This window comes from Martes martes (assembly GCF_963455335.1).
Source record: "Martes martes genome assembly, chromosome: X".
Classification (NCBI taxonomy): Eukaryota; Metazoa; Chordata; class Mammalia; order Carnivora; family Mustelidae; genus Martes; species Martes martes.
The window spans coordinates 121,590,946-121,600,742 of NC_137897.1; the positions used below are offsets into that span (position 1 = coordinate 121,590,946).

The 9,797-nt window shown below is 39.7% G+C and overlaps 1 pseudogene across 1 annotated transcript; it reads right to left on the bottom strand.

Moving 5' to 3' along the window:
- Positions 1-415: 415 nt before the first annotated feature.
- Positions 416-888, bottom strand: LOC308337519 (ATP synthase subunit d, mitochondrial-like; annotated as a pseudogene). The gene has a single exon. The product of its transcript is annotated as an ATP synthase subunit d, mitochondrial-like (transcript).
- Positions 889-9,797: the final 8,909 nt, after the last annotated feature.

Below are 9,797 nucleotides of genomic sequence, written 5' to 3' on the forward strand. Positions count from 1 at the left end.
TAATTCATCCACGTTCTTGCCTAACATTAGAAAAAGAAATCACAATCCTTTGAGAAATGATATACGAAAGGCTTTATGAGATGGCTAAAGCGAATAGAGAAAGGAACCCTAGAAATGGGGAGATGGGATGTGTGGCAATAGAATAGTTTCGAGAAAGCTGTTCCAGAATTAATAGGTAATCCAAAATAGGAATAATCAATATGCACATAATAGAGATTCAACTAAGCCTTAGTTTACATTCATGAAGTCCAATTTATCTATTTCTTTTGTTGCCTGGACTTTTGGTGTCATATTGAAGAACTCATTGCCAAATCCAGTGGTATGAAAGTTACCCTCTCTGTTTTCTTCTTCTTCTTTTTTAAAAATTTTTAATGTCCAGCATTGATAATACGAGGGCGAGAGCTGTCTCCCCACCTCAAGTTTCTAAATTTTCGATTGGCTTGTGAGGCCATTAGGGATACTTCTTCTCGTCTAACCTGGTTTCTGGGAAGATTTCATTCATTCATGTCCTCAGTGGTCATCTGATCAAGTGGAATTATGTTCTTCATCTTCTCCAGCTCTTTTTCATATTCCTCAATCCTGGCCTTTGAGAGAGACAAAAACTCAGCACAACTTTTCTGCTTTTTCTTCAGCATCCACCTGAACACTGTATTTATTCTCTGGCACAGGAACCTTCAGGGCATTAAACTTCTCAAAGTCATCTACCATGCCAGCCTTTGCCACGTTGGCCTTGTAGGTGGTTTCTCAGGGAGAGTAGCCAACCTGGAGGCTAGCAATGGCCTTCTTCTGGTTTTGGGGTATGATCTCCCCAAAAGCTACCCAGTCAATGGTTTTTAGAGCAAGTTTTCGCTTGAGATCCTTCATCAACCCCAGTGGCCCAAGGTCCATGGCAGCAAGGAGCCCCTGTGTTTTTTTCTAAAACTCTTACAGTTTTACCTCTTCAGTTTAGGTCTGGTTTGCTACTGGTTTCCCTCCCTTTCTGCAGGGATTTTGTTTTTATTTCATTTTCTTTTGTTTTCTTTGCCATTTTGCTGTTTGGAACCATTTCCCCTCATTATTAAACAGGTAAAAAAAAAAGTGAAATCTAATAAGGTGAATTTGTTCTTACTGTTCAAGACTTGCAATGGGAGAAATTACTAATACAAGCAGAATATCTGGAATTTTTCTGATTTCAGCCTTTTTAATCCAACCTTTTCCCAACTCATTTTAGTCTGTTATTTCTGTTCTGCCTACTTGGCAATGTTTTCATGATTTAAAATTTTTCTTTACTTAGTTAAAAACCGTTTGCGATCAGCAGTTCTCCTTTTTATAGCTTCAATGCATTACATACATTTCATGTGACATAATACAGTTAATGAAAACTCTGAAGTCATTCAGTCTACACAGCCTCACCACCAATTCACTCATGTTTTTGTTGGTGCTGTTAATTTAGAAAAAATGTTTAAAAATACAGGAAGGTACAGAAGATAATAGCCATCCATGCTTCAAAACCCTGAATGACTAAGTGTTACTATTTTTTTGATTTATTTGACAGAGAGAAGGAGATCACAAGTAGGCAGAGAGGCAGGCAGAGAGAGAGGAGGAAGCAGGCTCCCTGCTGAGCAGAGCCCGATGCGGGGCTCGATCCCAAGACCCTGGGATCATGACCTGAGCTGAAGGCAGAGGCATTAACCCACTGAGCCACCCAGGCGCCCCTTCTGCCCATTTTTTAATTGGATGATTCATTTTTTGGGTGTTGAGTTTTATAAGTTGTTTCTATCTATTGGATACTAACCCTTTGTCAGATATGCCATTTGCAGATATCTTCTCCCATTCAGTAGGTTCTCTTTTAGTTTTGTTGTTTCCTTTGCTGTACAAAAGCTTTTTATCTTTTTAAAAACATTTAAAAATTTAAATTCAATTAATTAACATATAATGTATTATTAGTTTCAGAGGTACAGACCTGTGATTCATGTCTTACATAATACCCAGTTATATTACATCATATGTCCTCCTTAATGTCTATCACCCAGTTACCAGTTCCTCCACACCCCTTCCCCTCCAGCAACCTTTATTATTTCTCTTCTCCTTCTTGGTTTAGGCTTTATTTGCTCCTCTTTCTCCAGACCCTTTAGGTGTAAGGTTAGCTTGTGCATTTGTGCCCGAGTGTTGCTATTTTGTCATAATTTTTTTTCAGATCATTTTTAATGAACTTTTAAAAAAATTTTTTTAAAGATTTTATTTATTTATTTGACAGACAGGGATCACAAGCAGGCAGAGAGGCAGGCAGAGAGAGAGAGGAAGGGAAGCAGGCTCCCCGCTGAGCAGAGAGCCCGATGCGGGGCTCGATCCCAGGACCCCGGGATCATGACCTGAGCCGAAAGCAGAGGCTTTAACCCACTGAGCCACCCAGGCGCCCCTTTTAATGAACTTTTACAAATAAAACCAAAATAATATTGGCACACCCCTAGTGCTGGGCACCCTCCACCTCTCCAGAGACAATGACTGTGATGAATTTGTGTATGGCCTTCCAGGACATTTCCATTCTTTTACTATGGAAAAATATGTATTATTTTACAGGATTTTTAAACAATTTATTATAATCATTATCATTTCCTACTTATGTTTTTGAGACCTATATAGATTGGTCCATATTAATTATAATGGCTCAGTGGCATTCTACGAATATACTACCATGTAGTAGTATATTTTATCTCTTTACTGAAAAATTCCTCTGAAGTATTCTCTTATATGCTCTGTTACTACTTCTTTTCCTCTCATTCTCTCTTGAGTGTATTTCAGTAAGGACTCTGCCTGCCCCCATTGCTTTTATCTCGATCATGAGTGACCCTCATATTAGGATAACCAATGGCCACTCCTCAGTCCACATCCTGTCTTGGCAATGGCATTTGATACAGCTGACCACTCCCTCCTCGAATTGCTTTTTTTTCACTTAACTGCTAGGACATCATACTCTCAACCTGTTGTTCCTTCTCAGTTTTCTTCTTCCTGTCACTAAATATTGGACAGAATCAATCTCTGAGCTCCCTATTACCAGGCATCTCAGATGGCATGTGTCCCAAACTGAGCTCTTGAGCTCCTCAAAGGTGTTCTACCCACAGCCATCCCAATCACAGCTGATGGCAACTTTGTCTTTCTAGTTGCTTAGGCCAAAAACCTTGGAGTTCTCCTTGACGCCTCTCTTTCTTTTGCTCCCTAAGTGATTGGCTTACAGTATAAGTTAGATCAAGCCACTCAGGTGCAACCGCCCCCCTCCCATTTCTCTCAGAGTAAATGCCAGGGTTCTCCATGCTCTCTCTCTCTCTCTGTCTTCATATCCTGGCACTCTTGCCTAGCTTAGTTCATTCTAGGCTGTGCCCTGAACACCCAGCTCAGGGCATTTGCAATTTCCTGTGCCCTGGCCTTGCAGCTTTGCTCACTCCCTTACTTCCTTCAGGGATCTGACCAAATGAGTCCGTTCTTGACTACCCCATGTAAAAGGCACCTCACTGTTACCCAATGTCCTTATGTTACTTAACACTTCTGTCACTCAGCCAGCACATACTGTTAAGCATCTACTATGTTTTAGGTACTTTTTTAGAAGCTGAGAACGTAGCAATAAGCAAAAGAAAAATCCATGCCTTTGTGGGACATATATTCCAACGATGGGAGTACAGACAACAGATAAAACAAATAAGGTATGACATGCTAGGAAGACATTTAAAGCAGGGAAGAAGAATTTAGAGAATTGGGGTAGGTTTCCAGTGAACACTTCATGGAGAATATGACTCAGTCTTAAGTAGAAAATGGAAAGAGAAGAGAGAACGGGCCATGTGGAAGATCAGTTCCGGGGACAGGGTGTGGTCAATGCAAAAGTCCTGAAGAGTGTCAGGAGAAAGTGGATGAGATCACCCAGGAGTGAGTGTAGACAGGTCTCAGGAGTGGGCGCTGGGATGTTTGCCATTCATGAGGCAGAGAGATGCAGAGGAATTTACAAAGGAGGTAGAAAAGGAATGGCCAGTGAGGGAAGGGGGATGTTTTTGAAATGCTCTTAGCTTTGGAAACACCATACTTTCTTAGTTTTTCTCTCTTCCTCCTACCTTTTTTCTTTGAATTGTAACGTTCTTAAATTTTTTTTCTTTGAGTATAGGTGAAACACAATTATTACATTAGTTTCAGGTGTACAGCATAGTGATGGACGAGTCTTTGGGTTATGCCGTGCTCAGCACAGGCACAGCGGCCGTCTGTCACCATACTGTGCTATTACAGTACCACGGACTCTGTTCCTATGCTGTGCCTCCCACTCATGGGACTTAAATTCGTTCCAAACCCCGGAGCCTGGACCTCTCACTCCCCTTCACTCATTCTGCCCCTTTCTCCACTCCCCTGTCTTCTGGCAACAGTCAGCTTGTTCTTTGTATGTGCAGGTCTGATTCTGCTTTTTGTTTATTTGTTGTTGCTGTTGTTGTTGTTTTAGATTGCACACATGAGTGAAATCATATGGTATTTGTCTTTCTCTGTCTGACTTATTTCCCTTAGCATAATCCCCTCTGGGTCCTTCCATGTCGTTGCAAATGGCACAGGCTCATCCCTTTTTATGGCTGCATAATAGTCTGCCTTCTTTATCCACTTAGGCTGCTTCCATATCTTGGCTATTGTAAATAATGCCGCCATAAACACAGGAGTGCATGTAACTGTTTGAATTGGTATTTTCATTTTCTTGCTGTAAATACCCAGTAGTGCGGTTGCTGGGTCTCAGGGTAGCTCTATTTTCAACTTTTTTTTTTTCTCAGGACCTTCCATGCTCTTTCCCACAGTGGCCGCACCAGTCCGCATTCGCACCAACAGTGCAAGACGGTTCCCCTTTCTCCACATCCTCACCAACACCTGTTGTTTCCGGTGTTGTTAATTTTGGCCATTCTGACAGGTGTGAGGTGATACCTCATTGTAGTTTTCATTTGTATTTCCCTGATCATGAGTGAGGTTGAGCATCTTTGCATGTGCCTATAGGGCATCTAGGTATCTTCTTTGGAAGAAGAAGATACCTAGACATTTGGAAAAATGTCTATTTAGGTCCTCTCATTTTTAAATTGGATTGTTTGTGAATTTTTTTTGGTGTTGAGTTTTATAAATTCTTTGTATATCGTGGATATTAACCTCTTATCATATAAGTCATTTGCAAATATCTTCTCCCATTCAGTTTTTTTGTTTTGCTGATGCTTTCCTTTGCTGACCTCACAGCTCTTTTCAATCTTCACTCAGACTTCTCTGAGTAACTTCTATGATAATTAACTCTATTAGCCAGTTAACCCCCAAAAGAGGATTAGAGAAGTATTATATGATCCTAGGTGTGTCTATATGCTTGAACTAAGTATGACCCGAAGCATGGATAAAGTGTATAAAGGAGTACAAAGGAATGGGGTAGAGCTGAGATACTCCACAGGAAAGGATAGACAGTCAGGGTCCAAGTCCCAAAAGGTAATTCCAGGTTAGGAATCAGTAACCAGATGGCAACTATTTTTAGTATATAACAAGGACTGAAGCAAAATCTGTGGATGGCAGAGTAAAAACTGAAGGATTACAAAAAGATTCTTTCCAAACAAAAGTGAACAGAATAGGGCCTATTTCCTAGGGAGTTTACCGGAACCAGATACAAAGTCATCCCTAGCATTGGCTGGACTAGAAAATGGGGATCTGACTCCTCAGGCATGAGTAACTACAGACCCAAGTGGACTGAAGGGAGCATACACATCTAGGTTCCCTAAAAGGACCAGGTGTTCCATCTGGTTACTGCATGGGGCTATTCCAGGGTACAGTATCTGATAGCATCATGTAATTGGGCAAGATTTCAGTCCTTGGGCAAGAGCAATTTTGATGATTTCTAAGCAGCACTGTTTGTAATGCAGGAAGTCTTTTTTTTTTTTTTTTTAGATTTTATTTATTTGAGTGAGAGAGCACAAGTGGTGGGGAGGGGCATAGGCAGAGGGAGAACCAGGCTCCCCACTAAGCAGGAAGCCCCATATGGGGCTTGATTGCAGGATCCTGAGATCAAGGCTTGAGCTGAAGACAGACACTTCACTGACGGAGCTACCCAGGTGCCCTTTGTTTAGTCCTGCAGAAGTAAAGATAGCTGGGGGCTGCTTCTAAATTGTTGGCGTAGAGTTAAGGCAACAAGAAAGACAGGAGGGGCTCCTGGGTGGCTCAGTTGGTTGGGTATCCGACTCTTGGTTTGGGCTTAGGTCGTGATCTCGGGGTTGTGAGATGGAACTCCACATCAGGCTCTTCACCCAGTGGGGAGTCTGCTGGAGATTCTCTCTTTCCCTCTCTCTCTGCCCCTCCCTCCACTTGTGTGTGCATGTGTACGCATGCTCTCTCTCTAATAAATAGTTTTAAAAGAAAGAAGGACAGGAAAACTTAATTTTAAAACTTAACCTTTTTATCAACTGAAATTCTATTAGTGTTTTTCACTTCTCCCCTGTTCACTTCTACCAATACCCTGACGGGGACTTTTAAGATCCAGGAGCAAAACTTAACAATTTTCTCTGTTGAACTTCATCTATTCATTTGGGATCCTATCTCTAGCCTGGCAAGCACATTAATGTTTCTGAGTCTATGTAATATATTTGTTATCCTTTCCAATACATATGTTATTCATATGTTCAATGCACATGTGTCCTACATCTTCATTAATAACACAGATAAACATAATCTGGAAGAGCAAGGACACAGTCCTGCAGCAAAGCATATCACCAGAAACCTCTCAGCAGGTCAACACATTCATCATTAGTCTTTAGATATGAGTCATTTCAATATTTTCCAATTTACCTAGTTGTCCTTAACTATAGCCCATGCTGCCTCAACTTGTGAGGAAAAAGTGGAATAGATACAGATTGAGAAGCAGTAGGCTTGGAAAGTCAGCCCGAGGAGTTTCACACTGTCTACGCTTAGTGAGGAACCACTTAAGAGGTTTAAACAAGGAAGGAGATCTTAACAGATTTGTGCAACCTCCTTATATTTATCTTTCATTAAATGTCCTTTTTTCATCTTTTGAACATATTTAAAAATCTGTATGCAAATGCCAAATCATAATGTTGTACACTTTAAATATATTCAGCTTTATTTGTATATTATAATGCAATAAAGCTGGAAAAATATCTGAGCTTATCAAGTCACTGGAAAGATAATACAAACTAGAGAAATGTCAAAGCAAGAATTGATGGTGTGAAGGCCTGCCTGTCCTTCCCTCATTCCTTTCACCAGGAAAATTTCTGTATATCCTTCACATTTAACCTTTAAATCATATCGAATCACATACTTGTACTAAAGTATTTCATCAAAGATACATACATTCCCGTTGTATATTTAACATGTTCCATGTCTACCTACAGACTTCCCTTCTCTTTCCCATAAGAATTATTGGCCTTGAGATGTAGGAGTTCTTTTTCTCATAAAGAGTCCTTTGTAGGCCTTATTAGCACTTAATTCATCCCTCCTTTTCAAGAACAATTCTTTTGGTCTTTTTCCTTCGTACTTTATTACCAGCAGCTCCTTCACAGATCTATTTTTCTTTCTAGCATTTAGCATTCCTTTCAGTTGACATTCATTAAATGTAATATTTATGGTGGGGGGCTGCTTGTCCTCTTGGTACCACTGTATTAAGAGAACAATTAAATAGTAATTAAGTTTTCACTTTTTGTTTTCTTTTCCATTTGAATCCATAGGTTCACACTCCAAAGGGAGCTCTTTCCTTGAGGGCACCTCAACCCATGATTCACGCGCAACCAGGCTTAAGCACCAGCAATTCTGCTCCATCCACAAGAAATAATGTATGTTTGAACTTCTGTGGCTTAGGGCCTTGGCAGAGCTGTGCAATCACTGGAGGCACGACCGGTGTTAGGGTTAGGGTTAGGGTTAGTTAATTGTTAGTCTTACAATCTATACATCTTCTGTGTACTGTTGGTCTCTCATAGACGAAAAACCAATTCTAACATTTTCAGCATACAAAAACACAGAACTGTGCAGACCTGGTCCCTACAAACTTGAGTTGTTAAACCTCAACTGGGTTCTGATGCCTACTCAGTTTTATTCATTCATTTAACACACCCAAGGGTCATCAGTGCTGGAGAGGCGGAGCTGGAGATTTCAGGAACAACTTCCCAGAGAAGTGATAACAAAGTTGATCTCCAAGATTTAATAATAGGTAGCCAGATAAACATATAAACAGATAGGAAAGCACAAAGACCCATGAGAGATCAAAGGAGGGAATGATGAGATCATGGATGGAATGTTCCAGGGTAATGAGTATCACATGATAGGGGGGATTTCAACCAGTAGATGTATAGAGAATAGAAGTTTTGTATTATAGGCAGAGAACACAGTGTGGGCAGAGAAGTGGATGCAAGAAGTGAAAATGTGGATGAATGTAGTTAAAGCACGTGGGAGACCGTGTCATGGCTTCAGAGTTCTGTTTTCTAGAAGTCTTTACAAGGTTTCTTCCTTCAGTATTTAGGTGATGTACTGGGCTCCCGGGTTCCTGAATGCTTGCTTTAGGAGGCCTCACAAAGCTCTGGGTATTAGATAATAAGACTGACCAGAGTTTTATGTAAAAAATATTTGTAATTTATTTTATGACCACAAAGAAAAATATGTAGAAATGACAAAAGATTTACACATCTATCTTTCTTTCATGCAGACACAATCCATGTAGAAGTACCAAAGCAAAAGTGTTCAGATCCAGAGGTGAACAAAGGTGATCTCTCTACAGCCTGAACTCAACCATCCACAGCTTGCAATTAAAATAAACACTCATTTGAACATATTCAGTACTTTTGAGATTCTTCAGTTCAATGTTTTGGAGGTAATACATCCTACTTCTCTTGTTTTAATAGTTATCCTTGAAATGTTACACTGCAAAATTATCAAAAAACTATCTTAATCTCCCCTCCCAAATAACGCAAGGACCTTAGAACACTTTAGAGCTACAAGGACATTCCCTCCCAACTTATGTAGTTTTGGTGGTCCCATATTTTAACCCTGCTCCATTTCGTTAGCCCCCCCCCCCCAAATTAAAAGTATTAGACTGGCTGGCTCAGTCAATAGAATATGCAATTCTTGATCTCAGGGTTGTGAGTTCGAGCCCCACACTGGGCACAGAGCTACTTAAAAAGAAGGGATTACTATTTACAGAAACACTTTTTGTTTAGATTGAGCCACACGTTCACAAATTCTCTTCTTGCACTGGAATCATTTCCCTCTTCCTGAAGTACAACTTTTAGAAGTTCATTAGTATAGTTATGCTTGTGATAAACTCAGTTTTTGTTTATCTGAAAATATATTTCTTGTTACTCATTGTTTTTAAACCAGATTTTAAATTGATGTATACATACAAGTTCTATAAGTATGCTTGTACAAATCTTTTTGTGGACAAATGTGGATACATCTCTTAGGTAAATACTTAGGAGTAGAATGGCTAGGTCATAGAGTAGGTGTTTGTCTAAAATTGAAACTGCCAAAAGTTTTCCAAAAACAACTGTTCCACTTTACACTACTGGCAATATATGAGAATTCCGGGCACTCCAAATTCTGGTGAACAATTACTGCTATCAACATTTTAATCTTGCCTGTTTTATTGGGTGTGTAGTAACATAATATTGTGGTTTAATTTACACCTCTCTGATGACTAAGCAACTTTTTACATACTTATTGGTCATTCCAATCATTTTTTGGTGAAATGTCAACTATTTTGTTCATTTGATGTTTGCTTTGTTTTTAATTATTTATTTTTAGTTATTTATATATTCTGAATATAAATTCTATGT